General features: G+C 40.1%; 1 long non-coding RNA gene and 1 pseudogene across 1 annotated transcript in view; both read right to left on the minus strand.

The window, feature by feature from the left end:
* The window catches only part of LOC139437111 (uncharacterized), a 66,344-nt gene extending 52,238 nt beyond the window's left edge, over positions 1-14,106 (minus strand). The window contains exon 1 of the long non-coding RNA XR_011646702.1: positions 13,875-14,106. This is a non-coding gene — a long non-coding RNA (uncharacterized lncRNA). The remainder of the gene's footprint in view (positions 1-13,874) is intronic.
* LOC101419804 (elongation factor 1-gamma pseudogene) lies at positions 7,983-9,457 on the minus strand (annotated as a pseudogene).
* Positions 14,107-19,355: the final 5,249 nt, after the last annotated feature.

The raw sequence follows: 19,355 nt of genomic DNA on the forward strand, positions 1-19,355 counted from the left end.
TCCCCTCCTTTCATTCTACTGACAATTAACTGCCCCAGACTACCCCTTTCAGTCCCTACGACATGTATAAATCAGTGGTGTTAATTATACTCACTATAATGTGTTACCGTCATCTCTATCCATTTCCAAACATTCACAATCAACCTCATTAAAAATTCTTCAGACATTAAGCATCAGCTCCCCCTTCTCATTTAAATGTCACATACTGTGGTATGCATTTTATGCTCATTATTCCTACTGCTTACAAAAGTCCTGTTAAGGGCTCATATTACATGTGAGAAAATGAGGCTCAGAGAGGGTAAGTAATTTTCTTGAGTTGTCATAGTAGTAAGAAGTAGAGATGGGATTTTAAAAAATTTTAATTAAAAAAAGGATACTTAGATTACATAAATGTTACATAAAAAGTATAGGGGATTCCCATAAGCCCCACTCTTCACACTGCCCACTTTTACACACATTAACAACATCCTTCTTTAGTGAGGTACATTCATTGCAATTGATGAACATGTTTTGGAGCATTGCCACTAAGCATGGATTATAGTTTACACTGTAGTTTACACTCTCTCCCATTCAATTCTGTAGGTTATGGCAGGATACATAATGGCCTGTATTTGCTGTTGCAATGTCATTCAGGACAATTCCCAAGTCCTGAAAATGCCCCTGTAATACTCCTGTGTTCCCTTTCTGTAGATGGGATTTAAATGCAGGTCTATCTGCTCCAGATCCATGCCCTTCTACTGCTACTGTGTGGAACTACTGGTATAGCTCTATCATGAACTATGGGACAATTGACAATTAGTCAGGAGAATTTCTAAATATGTAAACAACTGTTCTAAAGAATTTTGATAAATATCAGGTATAAGACCGAGGGCAGGGCCCTTTTCTTGGGCCTGTTTAATATAATGATCAATAACTTGGGTGAAGACATACTGCCTGAAGCTGAAAAGGACAACTGATGCACGTGAAACAATCCACACTCAAAAGTATGCTCAAGGTGTAACAATGAACCGAAACTGACTAGGAAAATTAAATAGGGATTAAATGGTAGATCCTGCACTTAGAATAAAAAATATAATCTTCCTAAATATGTATTGAGATCTGGTTTACCAGCCATATACTTAAGAAAGACACAGTGATTTTAATTGGCAGCAAGCTCAATAGGAGCCAAAAGCCTATGTAGCCAATATGAAGGTGGGAAAAAAGAAATATTAAGGCTATATTAATACTCGGTCATTCACTCAATTCAATTCACTGTACACTGATCAAATCCACCATATCTCACACCTGAATCACAGTGTTCTAGGTGTACCACAGCTTAAAATGAACTTCTGAATATTTGGAATGTGACCAAAGGTGGGTCTTGGTGACAAGACGAGGAAAGAAGTTCTCATATCAGGTCCAATGAAAGAGTTGTATGAACTCAGAATGTTTAGTCTGGGAATTCCACAAATATGTGAAAAGAATAGATTTCATTAAACTAGTCATTCATTCATTCCTTCTAAATTAATTGAACAAATTTAGGTTTTATTATAGGCTAAATGTGCCAGGCACTGTCCTTGGTATTAGGATAAGAAAATAAAAAAGACATGATTCCTGCTCTGAAAGACCTTTTTGTCTAATGAGAGAGACAAGAAATATCGAGCACCACAGAGTGTGCTATGTTAGAGATATCCCTGGGGCACAGAGAAAGCATGTCTAGATCATTTTGTGGAGTCAATGAAAGTTTCCCAGAGGAAGATTCACTTGAGTTGAAGAATGATTTGAAGAATGAACAGGAGTTGGCTAGCTGGAGGGGGAGGAGAAAGTGAGGACATTCCTGGCAGAAGGAACAGCATATGTGAATGTATGGAAAAATTGAAAGAACAGAAAAGAATTAGGGGGAATGCAAGTAGTTCTGATCATTGGAATAGAGCATATGAGTATGAGATGGATGATAGGAAATAAGACCTGAGTTATATTCTAAATTAAGGAATTTGAACTTTATCCAGAAAGCTATGTGGAGCCTTGAAACATTTAACATTGGGCAATGACATGATTAGATCTTAGTTTCAGAAAAATCCTTTAGGCAACAGTGGGGCCAGGCTGGAGGCATTTGTAGCAATCTAAGTTTGATCTGGATTACAGCAGCAAAGGGGAGAGAGTGTAGGGGATGGGTCCTTTCATTATTGAGTTTCAACTATGTATGAAGATTGGTGCTAATCACAAAGAATACATCAGAGCCCCTCAATCCTGAGGTGTGTAAGGAGGAAAGGAGAAGGTAGGTTTGCAGGGAAAGGGGTGTTCTTTAGCAAGGGATAGATTTCAGATAAGGCAGCGAGGTATGGAAAACACTTCCAAACAAGCTTGGTGATATCTTGAAGTTTGCTGTTTACAGATCTTAGTCCCAGAGGGAATTGTGGAGAGGGTTTGGTAGAAGGGGGATAAGCAGAGGGCTTGGGCAGCTCAAGAAAGTACAAAGAAAATTGGGAGTGATGATAAGACAGAGGACCCATGTTTAAGGATTCCCACATCTTGGACACTGACTCTTGAAAAACAAAGATTTGAGGTATAATTAATTTCTTCCTAAAATGTATTTTTAATGGTTGAGTACTCATCTAACAGAATAGAAAGATTTTCAAGCACTTAAAATCCACAGAAGGTTTACACAGTGGGTAGGCTGGTGAGCGAAGAAAGATATCCAGGTTTTGTCTTGGACACGTGATTGCTTGGTAGTCCATTCGCCAAGAGAGAGGAATTGCAGGAGGAGCAGGGTGGGGAAGAAAAGATGAGTTCCGCTCAGGACACACTCAATGTGAAGGGCCTACTGTAATCCAAGTAAAGATGTCCAGCAGGGAATATAAAATACAGAGATAGTGCTCTCCAAGTGCTCTGGGATAGACAGATAGAATTGGGAAGTGAAAGCTGAAGTCAGAGGTTTATATGAATACACAAAATTCCTGTGCATTGAAAGTGATCAGATGATCAAAGGAGGAGCCTGGAAAAATGGCCATGAAGGGACAAGTTGAGGAAGAGTAACTGACAAAGGAGATTTGGTAAGAAATACTTGCCGATATAGGAGAAAACTTAGGTATCACAGAAGCGAGGGTGGATAGAATTGCAAGAAAGAATTTTAGACATAATGTTCAAAGCTGGAGAAAAGACAAATAATATTACAAAGAACTTTACTGTTCTTTGAACAGCGAGAACATGGTTAGAAATTATAGGCGGATTGATATTTTGCTCAATATAATCAGAATTATCTGGTAATAGGGACAGTGGGAAATGGTTAGGGATTTCCTTATGAATTTGTAAATACCTTGTCACTGAATTGTGCAAAGAGTGACTCAATGAATGCCAATATTTCAGGATGAAATCTCCCGTTGGGAAGGAGACTTTGTTACATAATCTTCCGTCCACCCTTCTAACTCTAAGATAATATGTTCTGACTAAAGTGGGGAGCAGAGGGGGTGGAGAACCAGGGGAGATTTTATTGGCATGGGGGACCCAGGAGTCAATATTTTGTCAAAGCTACTTAAAACCAGCCCTAGTAGTTTACTGGGATGGTCCCTTGCAACTTGAATGCAATGATGGCCAAGAGTAAATGAGATGGAGACACCAGAACTTCTTCAGCATAGTGTAGAAAACATATTTGTATGGTTCAGGTTGGAATATTTGAATGGATATTTGTTGTGAGCCTTGACACCCCACAACCTCACTGTTTCCTTAGAAAGGCCAGAAGGATGTGACCCTGGGGAATCAGTTGCGCATAGAATTGGCCAGCTGTCATACATGCTAGTATTGTTTTTTTTTCCTTCTCTGCTTCACGTCACTCAAGCCTCACTCCTACAGTCTGGGATTGCACTTGAGTGTAAAATAAAAACACTTAGGTCCTCTTCCTCAGGCTCTGCTTTCTGGGTAACCCTATTATTGATGTATTAGCCTAAATCCTTATGTAATTCTCTCTAGAAGGTCTTCCATAACACTTTATTATAATACTGCTAATTTTTTTACTATTATCTCACTTCCACCTGAATTTTTCAGGGGAGGTGTTAGGATTTCCATTGGTATTGTCTGGCAAATTCCAAATTGAGTCTTAGTTTTATTTCCTGGCTTTGTTACTAAACACCCTGGGGTCCTTTGTAGTACTTCTCTTTCTTAACTGGTGTTTTCAGCACTTTCCAGTTTTGCATTGTCCATGAACTAAATAAATGTGAGTGTGGTAGAACTCAAACAGCTGTATGTGTTTAACTATAATATTAGACACCCAATTCATGCACTTCTCCTGTAACCATCAAAGGAGAGCTCTGGAAATAAAATCTGCCAAGCTTCTAGCACTTACTAATGACCATCCGGATACCAAAACCCACACCAGGGAGATGAGGACCTAATTAATTAGGCATAATACTACTTAGCACTTACCATTTTCAATAAATATTACTACATGAGTGAAAGAATCCTCAAAAGACTCCTGTGAGGCAGGGACTATTAATCCTATTTTACAGCTGGAGAAACAGAAGCAGAAAGTTTCTTGGATTTGCCCGAAGCCACTAAAAGAAGTAGTGTGCATTGCCAAGTTGTTTTTCTCAGCGTTGGCTCCCTAGGCCATTTTTAGAACATGGTTTCCTCAGAGGTCAAAGGGCAATGATGTATAATATATCAAAGGTACTCACACATGATAAAACTTTAAGAAATGTGTATCCAGAACAATAGGGTAGGTGCATGGAAGTGAAAGGTAAGTGTCAGGGGCTTTTAAGGTGGGTTTTATATGGAAATTGATCATTTGCCTCCCCCGTTTCTCTTGAGGATGGAGATTATATGTCACATACATTCTTGGAACCCAGCAGGTGTTCAGTAATATTTGTTTATTCATTCTTTAAAAAAAAATTTGGTAAATTTCAGCTGCATTCTAGGCATTTTCCTTGCCCTCATGGAACTTAGAGTCTAGTGACAAAGAACATATAATGAACCAATAAATAAATAAAATATATGAAATGATAGACAATGATAAATAATATGGAAAGAGTGACCTAAAGGAGGAAAGGGGGTAAGCTACTCAAACATCTGCAAGAACAGTACTCCAGGTGGTGGGAGCAGCAAGTACAACCCCTTAAGGTAGGAATGTCTTCGGTATGTTCCAAAAATAGCAGGGAGGACATTTTTACTGATGATGGGTGAGTGAGGTGGGAGTAAAAGAAGGTAAAGTCAAAGGACACGATAATCCAAGTCGTGCAGAGCCTTGTGGGCCAAGTTAAGAACACCGGGCTTTTTCTTTTGAGGATAAGAAGATGTTGAGGGACTGATTGATGGTATGAAATTAAGCTACATTTTAATGGGATCTCTTTGGCATAGACTCTAGGGGGATAGGTGCGGAAATAAAGAGATAAATTAGGTTATTATAATAATCTATGTGAGAAATAATGGTGGCTTGCTTTAGGGCTGTAGTGAGGATTGAGCAGATTCTAGATATATTTTCAAGGTGGAATCAGGACACTTAGAATTGGTAGATAAAATGTGGAGTCTAGGAAAAAGAAAAAAGTTTTTTCTGACCTGGGAAACTGAAGGGATGGAGTTGCTATTTATTGAGCTGAAGGAGACTATGTAAAGAGAAGATTTCGTGGGGAAAATCTAGAGTCTAGGCTTGGAAATATTAATTATGAGATGACTCTTTCACTATCCAAGTGGAGATGTTAAGTAAAAAATGATGTGTGCTGAAAGATAAGGGAATAAAGTGCTTCAAAGTTGAAGGAGACAGATTATCTGTTTCAAATGCTGCTGATAAGTCAAAAAGGTAAAAGACTGAAACTTGACCATGGAATTTATAAAACTGAAGGTCAGTAGTGATCTAGATAACATAAATTTTGGTAGAGAGGTAGGGTAAATTTAGGTTCAAGAGAGACTGGTATGAAATCATTATTTATTTAGAACTAGATGTATATCTAATAAATTCAAGCTCTGCCAATGGAAAATATCTAGGAACAAAAACAACCCAGTAGCAGTGAATTCCTCTAATACCCAGATTGTGGTCTTCAAACATCTCTTCCCATATAAGGAAACAGGGCTCCTTAGAGAAAAAGCTGATGCCAGCTCTGCAGTCAGAAATGCACAGGATTAACCTGGAACATTTTGTCATACTAGCTAACAAGGAAGTTTTCAGATTTCTAGGGTCATATCAGAAAGACTAATAAGAGTCTGACCATGGTGGCATAACTGACAGCATACTATCACTCCTGTTATAAACAACCAAAATGAAGGACATTATTTTGAAATATTGGGTGGCAGGAAGCACAGGACTGGATCATCGAGAGGATGGAAACAAACAAGTTGTGCCTCCTAAATTTTATATCTTGAGGCACTTTCTAGAGGCAGCACAAGAAGGGCAAGTCCAAGAAGAGCACAATTGTTCCTCATTGATGAGGAGACAGATTAGAGTTGCTAGAATTTGATGAGCAAAGTAACAGAGGAAGCTGCTGAACAAAGAGCTCCAGAAATCTGCATAGTGGTCTCTTTGAATATATGACTAAATATTAAGCTTCATATGCATAGGATGAGATTCTGAGAGGTCAAGGAAAGACCCAACTATTGGTGAGTTGAGGCCTGAATAATTGCTAGAGTTTCAACACATCTAGGAGACATTCAAGTTTTGACCAAACAGAGTGGAGTATATCCTGCCATTCAATACAGATTCAAAATGTCCAAACTTTAGAATTAGTGGTAACTAGTCCTAGAATAAATGCTACCTTGGACATACCCTAGAAAATTGGTATATAAAAGGATAAAACCAAGCATTTTTCTGGTCTTTCCCCTCCAAACAGTACCAAATAGTAAATAATGGGAAATTTATGTTTTCTGAAATACCAGCTAGAAATGAAGAAGAAATGAAAGAATGATAATATTGCCATTTTGGCAATATCTGGTAAATTAATAGATCTAGTCATTTAGCATCAATCTTCTAATATCATGAAGAAGGAGCTATCCAGATAGACATATGTGCCTACTGATGGAAGGATATACTGTTATCTATGACGTATTCTCACCCAAAATTTTAAAATGAACAAAGCTGGATCTGATGAATCCTATAAATACAACCACCAATTATGTTAAATACAGAAGAAGGAGAAAGAAGATAAATGCTTATATGTGAAAACAATCAGAAATATGCAAATTTTTGGAACATGTAGAGCAAATAACTCAATTTCTTCAAGAGATATAAAAATTGGAGGGGGTATTTAGAGATGAAAAGAAACTGCAGACACATCAACCTATTGCAAAGTATGGACATTTTTTGAATCTGTAAACAAATAATCAAATTGACAAATAATACAATGGAAATTTGAACAATGACCACATATTTAATATTAAGAAATTACTGATATATAGTTTTAGGTTTGATAATGGTAGTGTGGATTGATTTTTGAAAAGAATTTTAATTTTTGAAGCAAAATCTCAAACATTACATTATTTCATAAATATTTCAGATTTTTTACTTACCTATTTAAAAAAGACGATAAAAAATAAAGGAAAAAAACCCAGCATGGTGGTTGGTGGTGGTGCAATTGGTTGGGGGTATAGACGAAACTATATTGTTTTGGCAAGAAGTTGACAATTGTAGCAGTTGGGATGATAGGTAACAGAGGTTTATTATACTATTCTATTTTTAGCTGTAATTTTCTATTTGATGCTTGAAATGGTTTCTGTTTCTCTGCTGGGATTACCCATCTTTTCACTAATTATGAGTATATTTTCCTTTACATTTTTGAGCATGATTATAAGATCTGATTCTTTCCCATCTAGGTCATCTCAGGGTTGTTATCCATTGATTTCCTTCTCTTAGGATAGGTAACATTTCCTGTTTCCTTTTTACCTGGACATTATGAATAATATATTGAGAAACCTGATTCTATAATGTTCCTCTGAAGAGTATTGGTATTGTGGGGTTTTTTTTTTCTTTCAATATTCTATTTCCTTGAACATCTCCCATCTGCCTGAAGGACAGTTGCAAGCAATTACACAATGGTAGGAGATGGTTGCTTGAAGATCTTGCCCCTGCTGAAGGCTATGCCCACATCCTGGAAGGCTACCTACCAGGAAAAGTACTCTCAAGTCAGCTTCTGTTTCGCCATATGGCCAGAATCCAGTTTCTGCATGTAAATGATTCATAGTGCACGTGCCAATCTGAACTCAGCAGAAAGGCAAGCTCCTGGCCTTTGAAGATCCATACTTAAGAAATGAGCTGCTATTGCTGGTTCCAAAGAGAATGACACTGGCAAACACATTCTTTCTCGGCTTGTCCAATTGCTGGAACATTTCCATGATGAGGCTGCCGGTCTCATGCATATCTGGGTGAGCTTTTCATAGAAGTAGTACTCAGAAGAGCACAGGAAACAGCATTTATCAAAGTGTGCCCCAAAATATGGCAGTGCCACAGAAAGCGTGTCCTCAGAGCACTGTGCTTAAGTTCATCCAACACAAAGATACTCTTGGAAGGTGAGCAAAGGGTTCTTTGGACTTCGGCTCCGCCACCAGCAGACGCTCACCTTCATCCATCTCTTCTTCAGAAGCAGGGGTAGCCACTTTTTTCTTCTCTTTCTGCTAAGCCTGGGACTTCGCCTCTTGTGGACCATTCTCTTTCTGTAGGGGATCCTTTTTAGGCTGGCTTTCTACAAAATCTTCAACATCAAACTGGACCATTTTATCACAGTGTCACCTCCCCCAACACAACCCTGAACTGGGGCTGGTTAATGCAGGTGAAGAACCAGCGATTGGTACTGGGAAGACCTGGTGGAAAGAAGGTTCTAGGACTTGTTTGCAAAAGTTCTCATCTTCAAATGACCATTCTGCAGCCTCAGGTTTTCCTCACCTCCTGTACATTCTCTGTGGCCTGCTTGTTGTAGTGCACGCTACCTACCCAAGGCGGGGTCGTGGCTGGAAAGACGATGTCGCTGCCAGTCAGCAAAGCTCCCCCACTGGCCTTGGCTGCTGCCTCTGGACCACCTCCCTGCAGTGCCTCATGGCTCACATAGTAAGTGCTATCATTGTCCTGCAACTCCTCCTTGCTCACACAGAGGGCAATATCAAGGTCCTGCAGTTCCTCACTGCTCACACAGTAGGTGCTATCAAGGTCCTGCAGTTCCTCACTGCTCACATAGTAGGCGATCTCATGGTCCTGCAGTTCCTCACTGCTCACATAGGAGGCGTTCTCATGGTCCTGCAGTTCCTCACTGCTCACATAGTAGGTGTTCTCATGGTCCTGCAGTTCCTCACTGCTCACGTAGTAGGCATGATCAATGTCCTGCAGTTCCTCACTGCTCACATAGGAGGCGTTCTCATGGTCCTGCAGTTCCTCACTGCTCACATAGTAGGTGTTCTCATGGTCCTGCAGTTCCTCACTGCTCACGTAGTAGGCATGATCAATGTCCTGCAGTTCCTCACTGCTCACATAGTAGGCACTGTTATTGTCTCTCAAGCACACAGAATCCATTGCCACCCTCAAATGCTGGAACCTTGCTGGCAAGAAATTTGTGGAGAAATTCAGGAGCGCACCTGGCTTGGCCAAAGCGGAAGTGACGTGGCGCAGGGAGCACTCTGACTGGAGCCTGCCAAGCCGAGCGGGATGAGCGGGATGAGCGGGATGAGGGCCTTGAAGAGTCCCCAGGTTTAGGGTATGCGTGCGGGGCCCCAGCCGCTGTGGTGATTCCACAGAGAAAGCCCGAGTATTGTTTTGCTTTGTTTTGGTTTGGTTTCGCAGGCAGTGAACCTGGCTGAATTGAAACTCCAAATTCTGCACTCCAGGTGCAGTTCTTCTCAGCCTGCCTTGGGCTGCTTGGTGTCCCCACACACGTAACTATTCAGACACGGGCAGAGATCTGGGCAAAGTTGATGCCCAGGTCGAGGGTCCTTGCCTGCGGCTCTCCTTTCTGCTCTGCTCCCCCTCGCTTTCCAATTGTCCAATCTCTGCACTCTCGTTTTCTGACTTGGCAAGGCCTCAGGGTTTCTATCAGAGTTTTAGCCGCCCCACATGAGGCCAAGTGGGGCCTGTCTCAGGCTAAAAGCTATAAAAATCAGGACCATTCCCTTCTGTCAAGAATCAAACCCAGTCCAGCGTCTGCCTGACTGTTTTTTTTTTAAATAACTCTTCAGGGTTTTCAGGTAGATTTTTAAAAATATTTTGTCCAGAATTAATAGCTGTCATTTGTTAAGGGACCGGTATCTATTTAAGATTTTCTGAAGAGAAAAAAAAAATTGAGTGTGGGAAGAGGAGAAAGGGTGGAGAGATGGGAGACATAGATGTAAACTCCTTTAAGGAGATTTTGTGAAAAAGAGGGGAATCTGGGGTAGTAACTGAAGAGTTATGTGGGGTTGTGGCAGTTTGATATTATTTATGAATTCCAAAAAGGAGACACTGCTTCTGCTTGTCAACTGGTCTGCCCTTCTGGGCCTGATGCCCTTTGACTGTATCTGATTCAGCGGAGATGCCTTTGATCAAATTATGGGAAGATTAGGGCATGCAGGGTTGAGCCCCCGCCTGCCTTGGTAGGCTCAATCAAGAACACACGGAAATACATACATGGAGAAGACACACAGAGGATCCTGCAGCCTGGGCAGAGAGACGAGCCTGATGGTCTAGAGCTGATCTTGCGAAGAGAACAGCGTGCCTGAGCCCAGAGAGAAATGAACCCCGGGAAGAGAGAAGAGCCTTACGCCAGCCAATAACTGAGATCAGAAGAAGCTGGAACTATGGAGCCTTAGAGGAAGAAGGCTGAACACTTGCAGACACAACTGACTCTGGGTGAGAAAGTACTTCATTTTTGTTTTTTTTTAAGGAAGGAACATTTTTTCCTTTCCCTTCCCCCTCCCCTTCCCCCGCCCTACTGTTTTTGCTGTCTGTGTCCATTTGCTGTGTGATCGTCTGTGTCTATTTCTCTTTTTGTCTTTTCTCATCTTTCTCCTCTAGGATTCATCAGGATTCGATCCTGGGGACCTCTGATGTGGAGAGAGTTTCCCTGTCAGTTGTGCCACCTCAGTTCCCGGTCTCTGCTGTGCTTCACCTTGACCCTCTCCTGCGTCTCTCTCTGGTTGTGTCATCATCTTGCTGCATGACTCACTCGCATGGGCTCTCAGTTTTGCTGTGCAGGCACTTGGCTCACCACATGGGCATTCGTGTGGGCATTTGGCTAACCATGTGGGCACTTGGCTTGCTGTGCGGGCACCCATGTGGTCATTTGGCTCGCCACATGGGCACTTGTGTGGGCACTTGGCTCACCGCACAGGAACTTGGCTCTCCATGCGGGCACTGGCTCGCCGTGCAGGCACTGGTTCACTGTGCAGGAATGCTTTCTCTTCTTTTTTTCACCAGGAGTCCCCAGGAATTGAACCTGGGTCCTCTCATATGGTAAGCGGAGGCCCTATCACTTGAGCCACATCTGCTTCTCAGAAAGTCCTTCTTACGGCGCCTTGAGTTGGACTCTCTAGGGCCTGGTAACTCTAAGCATCTACTCCAAATAAATACCTTTTATAAAAGCCAACATATTTCTGGTACTTTGCATCAGCACCTCTTTTGGCTGATTAATACAGGGGCTAAGAGATTTTTAATTTTAACTATGGCACACATTACAGTACATTTGTAGCTAGGAGAATATTGATGAAGCAAGGGAATTGGGGAAAATTGCTGGAGCAGTATCCATGGGTAGACCAAAGAGGCTTGTTGAAGGGGCTGGCCTTAGTATAATAACAAGAGGAAAGTCAGGATATGTGGGCAATTGTCGAGGGAATGAAAGATGGGGTGATAAGAGCACATAAAAGATCTGATTTATAACATTTTTTTGTTAAATAGAAAAGATATTGGATATTGAAAGAAGAAATTGCTTGTAATCCCTCAACTATAGAGTAGAAAAATTATCTCAGCTTTGGGAGGATAGTCCAAAGTCCCTGTAAAAGAAATAAAAATAAGAAAAGTGAAAAAGTATAAAAATAATGAGTAATTAGGGATGGATGTTTTTCACAAATTCAGCAAAATCAAGAATCTACATATTAGAGAAGTAAAATTTTTAAATAGACATTAGGAATAATTGTCTTTTATTCATTTCTACTCATATCCTTATTCCCACATGTGTATGTGCACAGTCAACTCCAAATTGTCAAAAACGTTGATAAAAACGTTGGCCAGTGTGGAGCAATGGCAACTTGCACAGAGAGCTAGTAGGAATGTATGTTGGTGCAACCATTATGAAAAGCAAATTCAGGTTGAATATGCACATACTATATGATCTTGCAATTGTAGTCCTGTGCATTTTGAAGGAACTCTTGCACAGGTGCATCAGAAAACACAGATAAAACTACTCATAGCAGCAGAGTTCATGACAGCTATAAACTTCAACATGGATAAATTTTTAAAAAGTTGACCTCCCTCCAAAAAAAGCAAGTCAGAAAAATATAAAAGCATATTTCATTTTTATATTATAAAATTCAAATATGGGGAAAACTAGGCAAGTATAAAAGCAAATATAAATATGCTGTATTATATATACAATACTCACTAGATCAAACATTATGTATTATTTTTAGTGTATAGTAAATAAAGGCTATGTATAGTATACTATATACAACTACAGCTGTAATAACCATATATAAACAACTACAAAATTATAAACAATTTACTAATCAAAGGGAGATACTAATACAAAATTCAGGACTGGGATTATATCTGAGCTGGAGAAAGGGGTAGAACAAAGAGCAAGCCTCAAAAGTCCTCCTCATGATTTGTTTCTTAAGCTGTGGGGTGGGTAGATGGATGGTCATTTTATTACTGGGCTTCATATTTTATGCATCTGCTCTGTTTATGTGTGAATAGGTATAGTTCTGTTTATTATTTTTTTTAATTTTATTTATTTTTCCCTCCTCCCCCTTGTTGTTTGTGCTTGCTGTCTGCTCATCTTCTTTTTTTTTAAGGAGGCACTGGGAACCAAACCAGGGACCTCCCATGTGGTAGGCAGGCACCTAATTGCCTGAGCCACATCTCCTTTCTACTAGTTCTTAATAAAAGTTTTAATAGAAAGAAAAAAAAAATCAAACTAGAGAAATAAGAAGCCTAGGAAAATTCCCTGTTTAGTGCCGCTTTTAACACAGAGCAGGCATTCAACAAATATTTATGGAATATTGATCTATGAAGCCTAACACATCTGCTCTCTGCCTCGAGCCCTGGGCATGGTAGCACCTGTCTCTCAGGTTGGGTCCAAGTTCTCCCAGGCTCCGTACAGCGTCATCCCTGCCACCCATCCGTCCCCTGAACCCATCCGCCTCCTGGATCCATCCATCTCCTGAACCCATCATCTCTGGACACACCCTTGTTAGCTCTGGCTCTGGCTCCCGAGACATGACTCTGAGCTTTGACTCAGACCCGGGAAGTCACGAACTGGTGCTCTAGAAACTAAATGTAACTTGCAAGCATATTTTGTTTGGCCTAACAGTATTTTAAAATCTTTGAGCATAACTAAAATATCAAAGATTTCGTGTAAAAATCTTGACTTCCAGCTTCTCTTGAAAACTAGGAAGCTCTGGCAGCCCTGAGCTCCCAGCCCTTCTTGCCAGAAGCGCGCAGTCGCTGCGCAGAGGCCGCCCGTCCCTGGCACAGGCGCTCGTGTGCGCAGTCGCCCCTCCCTGTTGTCCCCTGCCAGAACTGTCAATTCCTATTTATCATCTCTCTTCCACTGCTATTTTTTTTACAATATCTTTGGAGAAATGCTTCTTGAGACACTTGGCACAGTGAAAATCAGGGCAAGGTGGCTAGGTCTTTTCTTACATCTAAGTCGGGTCACTCATTTGCATTACTGGCCTAGCAAAGCATTTGCATTTGCCGTTTCTGTTTCACGTCCTATCTATCTGTATCAGAAGGGGCTCACCTTCCTCTTGTTCTTAAATGTTGATAATCCAGAGCCTTGGTTTCCCCCTCTTGGCATCAAAAGGAGCCGAAGAATTTGCCTCAAGTCGTTCTGCTGAAAGAGGCCTAATGTAACTGTCAGAGGCCCAAGAAGGGTAGATTGCCTCGACCTGGTGCCTTTCTGTACTCTCCCAAACAGGAAGCGAAGAAATCAACACCTCGGTCTATTTTCTTTTCCTTTGCCTTGACTTTCCTCTGTTCTCCACCCTGTGTTCTCTTCTTGGCAGGAAACTCAAGCCTTAGAATTCTAAGTCTATTCATAAATGCACTTCTTTCAGTTACTATGGCAATGCGGAAGGAATCTGTCACGGCCAAACGGGATCACAAAAGGATCACTTTTATTTTTGTTCTCAGTGTTTCCACCAGCAAACAAATAAATAAAATGCTGCAACTAGCCAGAGTCACATTCGCTTCTTGGGAAACAGCTCCCAAGCCTGACTCCCTATCTTCCTTTCTTCCTCAAAATGTCCCCTTCTCTTTTACAGTTTTGTTTGTTTTCCAGCGATTTCATTAGAAGGGACCACAGTGAGTGGCATCCGGAAGGTTTTTTTCTCTACCTTTCGTTTTTATAAGTACAGTCTAAAGAGTCACAATTATTTCCGAAAGAGGCAATACAGCCTTCCAAGACAGGTATGCGGTTATATGTCCTTTAATGAAACATGGGCTGCAAATTCTCATCTCCGTAAGCTGTGGAGACCCACCCCAGGGGCTGCTGTGTTCACTGCAGCCGTGGTCTTCGTATTTTACCTTTGACGGTTGGGAATGAAATAATTCAAGTGTTCTTATTTAAAGAAAAACAGAACAAGACCAACTTCCCGCCTATCCTTAGGGCAGGGATGACAAGCTCAGTTGACATCAAGCTTAGCAGACGAGCATCAGCCACTTTGCCAGTCAATGCTACTGCAGGGACTCAGTGCAACAGAACATTTGCTCTGAGCAACCTCCAGTCTGTCAAATTCCATAGCAGTTTCCAAGGCAATGATCGGTTCTTGGTCTTTTCTTTATGTATTGCACAAAGCTTTAGAAATTGCACAACAAAGAAGAAGGAAACCCTTTGAACCCAGTGGGGGAAGATCCCCTGATTACGAGAGAGAGGTTACTTTGCAGATGGATTCGAATTCTTTCTGTTTCGTATTGGAGGGCACCAGCTCTACACCCTCTGGGGAGTGGGGTGCGCTCAAACCTCTAACCTCCATGCACGCTTCCAGTGAAGAGCTTTCATTTGAAATTTCTTGGTAACTGAATGGCATTGACTGGCCTAAGTTTATCGGTAAAAAAAGGAAGAAAAGACTTAATATGAAATGAATACAGGTATCTTTGATTGGCTCTGGGGTGCCAGCTCGTCATATCAATGTTTTCCAGCACCCCCCTTTCCCCCAAGCGCACATACAAGAATCATATAGCAAAGTAAAGAATGAAGATGTTAGTGAGATATATCCGGGTTGGAATCCTTACCCTGCTGTTTATCAGGTATGTGGCCTTTGACATGTTATAATCTCTGGGTTTCTGTAAACCTCAGTTTTCTCATCTGGATAAGAGGTATAATAATAGCACCAGGGAACGGATATAACTCAAGTGTTTGAGCACCTGCTTCCCATGGATGAGGTCCTGGGTTCAATCCACGGTACTTTCTGAAAAAAAAAAATATAGTACCTATAGCATAGGATGATTGTTGAGATTAAGTTGAAAATTATATATAAAGCACTTTGCAGTGTGCATTCTGAACTACAAACTCCCAATATATACCAGCAATTATTCTTGTTTTGTTATTACATGTTTCAAAAGAATACATATTGCTGTCTCCAATCTTCCATTTTGTTACATTTACATTTATATTTTAGCAACTCACAGGGTGCCTTAGAATATTATGAAGAAATAGAAATCAGTTATTTCCTTCACTATAAATGGTATTTAAAGATGCTTGATAAAATTAAGAAACAGCCCCTTATCTCCTCACTCATTATGGCTATATTAGAGAGGAGGTAGTTTAGTCATTTAACAGACAAGAAAAAAAATTATGTTAAAGCCAAATCCGCCTAAATAAATCTGGAAACATGAATGAGAATATTTCAGAGATGAGTTTTTAGACTGAAAACTGATATTCAATGTTATCCCAGATTCGGAAGCTGAATAACATATCCATTCACTGCTGAAGGCAGAGTTGTAACCTAATTTCATAAATCTTTACACCTGCACCCTAGAGAAATTTCAGGAGACTAATGTAACATCCATTCACTCATCCATTCTTTTATTCATTCAACAGATACACGTTGAGTATCTGTGCCAGGTGCTGTAAGGGACAGTACAGCGGTAGGAACACAATCAAGGTCCTCTCCTTTTCCAAGGAACTCACAAAAGTTCTGTGGCGCTGGGCAGACATACACAGAGGCAGGTAGAAAGGGCACACATGCTAAGAGAGTTATAGGATAAGTGCTACAAGGATCAGTGAGTGGAAATATTATTAATTGAATTACGACTTATGATTAAAACAATTTGTACATAGGAATAATCTTTGATCCTGACAACTACCTTGGAACTCAATAGTTGGATATAGATGGAAATTGGGCACAGAGAAAAACCGACATAGTTCAAAAGCAACAGGCATATTTAAAACATATTCTAAAAAGAAAGCAGTCATAGAGCAATACATTACATAAAAAATGGAAGTAGCTCAGTTCTGATCTTTCTGCCTGAGATGTGCTTAGTATATCTGTGTGGTTAAGAGAAACTCAATTTGTTTCCTTCAAAAAAATTAACATTGAGTTGTCTTTCCATGTTAAAGAAAAAGGTAGCGGAAAGTTGACATTTATATGAATTCTGAATAAAAAGGGGAAACAAACTGAGTCAGTATAACTCTAGTGTGCCACCTGGGATTTTGCCCTATTTAGTCAATTCTAGGAATTAGGTTAAAATGGAAGAACTCTGAGAAAGAGGGGTTTTCCTTTCAGAGGTAATTACAAGACTCACCTGTTAACTCCAGAAAATCTGCAGCCATTCATTGCTCTTCTCCTGGCAGACCTCAGATGAGACACAAATCCAGGGTGTGTTTTTCAAAACTAGAGTTCTACTCCCAAACCCATGGGCATAATCATCAACATTCTTCGGATGTGAGAAAGTATAAAGAGATTTTTCTGATGATAGTACTACAAAATCACAGGTCACAATATCAGTCTGTTCTTCCTCAACAATTTTTGAAGTTAAGGTTTTGCTTCAACATTTTTACTTAAGCCAAATCACTTTATCTCCCAAATGGCTTCCTGCAAATTGTGTAAAATTTGAGTTTAGGAATAATGACTCTGGAATAAGACTTGTACACTGTCATAGGTTCACCCTCTCTAGGTTTGCAAAAATTGACAAGCTATGACTCAGTTTCCCATGACATGCAGAGAGGAGAGACAAGCCCCCCACCCATAGCCCACGCGTCTGAAAGCACGGGACTTCCCCAAAGGTTGAACAAAGAAAAACATCACGTGGAGACAGAAGTAAAGGGAGACAGAGATCTTCCCCCACTCCAGATCAAAGCCCCACCTGCTCCTCCGGCATTCCAAGAAAACATGGCTCCCTAACCCACTACCCTCTAACCATACAAGGGGCAATTTTCACCTCCAGGGCTTCCTATCGGCCCCTGCACCTCACTCAGACCCTCGACCCCCACCTATCAACTATCATTTCCCTACCTAGGAATGCGCTGTATAAATTCAAATCCTCCCTTTCCAGGGGCGGGCTGAAGTCTATTCTTCCCAATAAACTTCCTGCCTGCAATCATCAGTCTCCACGTCCCAGTGAGCAACGCCTTTTTTCCAGCACACACTGTGAAGAACCAGCACGGGGCATTCGAAACAGCTTCTGCAGGGGGTAGAAGCCATGGCTGGGTGGGCGGCCCCTTAGGGAGCCTGGACCACTCAGACTCTGCACTGATGGTCCTTAGGACAGACCACGACCTGCAACCCCACCTACCCCTGCCAGATCCTTGGGGCAGGGGAACGAGAGCACCTGGCGTGGTTTCAGTGACAGTTTCCTCTCCAATAGCGTGCACGATCTCTGACAGGAAACAAAGGATGCAATTATTTCCTTAGAAAGTACAGAGACAATGTGATGTGGGTGAGAATATTTTCATTCCTTTTGTGAAACTTTGGAAATTACAGTCAAACAACTTATAAAGTATGTGTTAATGAAAGATCTTTTGTCTAATTTATGTACATCACTTTACTACAGATCTATGGAATTTAGGTTACATTTGTATAATTCCATAAGGGATTTTTGATTGCTTAAGCGCCACCTGTTCTTTATAAATGCTGTGACTGACATCAAGTTTTCCTCCATATGGTGATGACATTTTTGATTACTATTTGTCTTCTTACATTTTAATAGTGATTTGAGTTAAAGTAATTTGAAGTCTGTTTCCCAATAGCTTTATGTATCTGAACAGTACTGTTTTATGAGTTTTATCTTTCCATATTTTGAGTCTATGTAATTTTTGAAAAGAACATAAACTAGCTATAGAATCCAGCTTTATAAGCCTAAATGAGTAATTTTTCAGTTGTGAGTTAAAATCAAGAATAGAATCAATATGAGCATTTCTGTAATTGAAAACCAGTGGGAGATAATTCTGTACTGAAAACAAGATAATAAGAATAAAGAGGCGCCATTGGTAGGAGAAATATAAGATTAAAGACGTGATCTCAATTAAATATCAACTCTTATTAACATTGTAATAAAATGCCCACTTCTAATTTGACTTTTGTTTTCTTCTTTTGGAATATAATTATAAAGATATTTATAAAAATAATTTAACCAAATAATGGTAGAATCAATTTAATTTTTTCTTTCCTGCTAATTTAATATTTATAGCATTATTAATATCCATATATTTTAAGGAGCAGAAATAGTTTGGTTTCTTGGCATGTCAAGATTTCTTTCTCTATTTCCCTGGTATATTACTTATTTTTCAATGTGGATTAATTTTGAAGATAACAGAAGGACCTAGCCAAAGAATGTAGCACTGATGCAGTGAAAGAAAAGTCAATTTCTCTCACCTTTATGCCTGATAGTAATTTTTATATCATTAGTTAAAGGTCTATATGTTTGTATGTTAAAAAAAAAAAAAACTAAAGAAAAAAAATGACCATTTCCCATTCTATGATAACTTCCTGTTTTTTTAATCAGAAAATATTTATAATTAATTTCTAACCATTAATCATTTTGAGGGAACCCATTTACTTTTCTTCTTCCTTCAATGATTCTTCCAGAGTTCAAATTCTTTTCTTACTCAAGTCCATGAGCTCCTGACACCTTCATTTTATTTCTAATTGAGTAGCTTACAAATATTTCAAAGCCAGCATAACAAACACAAAACTCCTGGATTTATCCCACCAACTGTTGATACAACATAAGAAAATAAATATTAGCAAGCATAAATTCTGAGTAAATTTCATAATTTAAA

This window comes from Dasypus novemcinctus, chromosome 20 (genome assembly GCF_030445035.2).
Source record: "Dasypus novemcinctus isolate mDasNov1 chromosome 20, mDasNov1.1.hap2, whole genome shotgun sequence".
Taxonomy (NCBI): domain Eukaryota; kingdom Metazoa; phylum Chordata; class Mammalia; order Cingulata; family Dasypodidae; genus Dasypus; species Dasypus novemcinctus.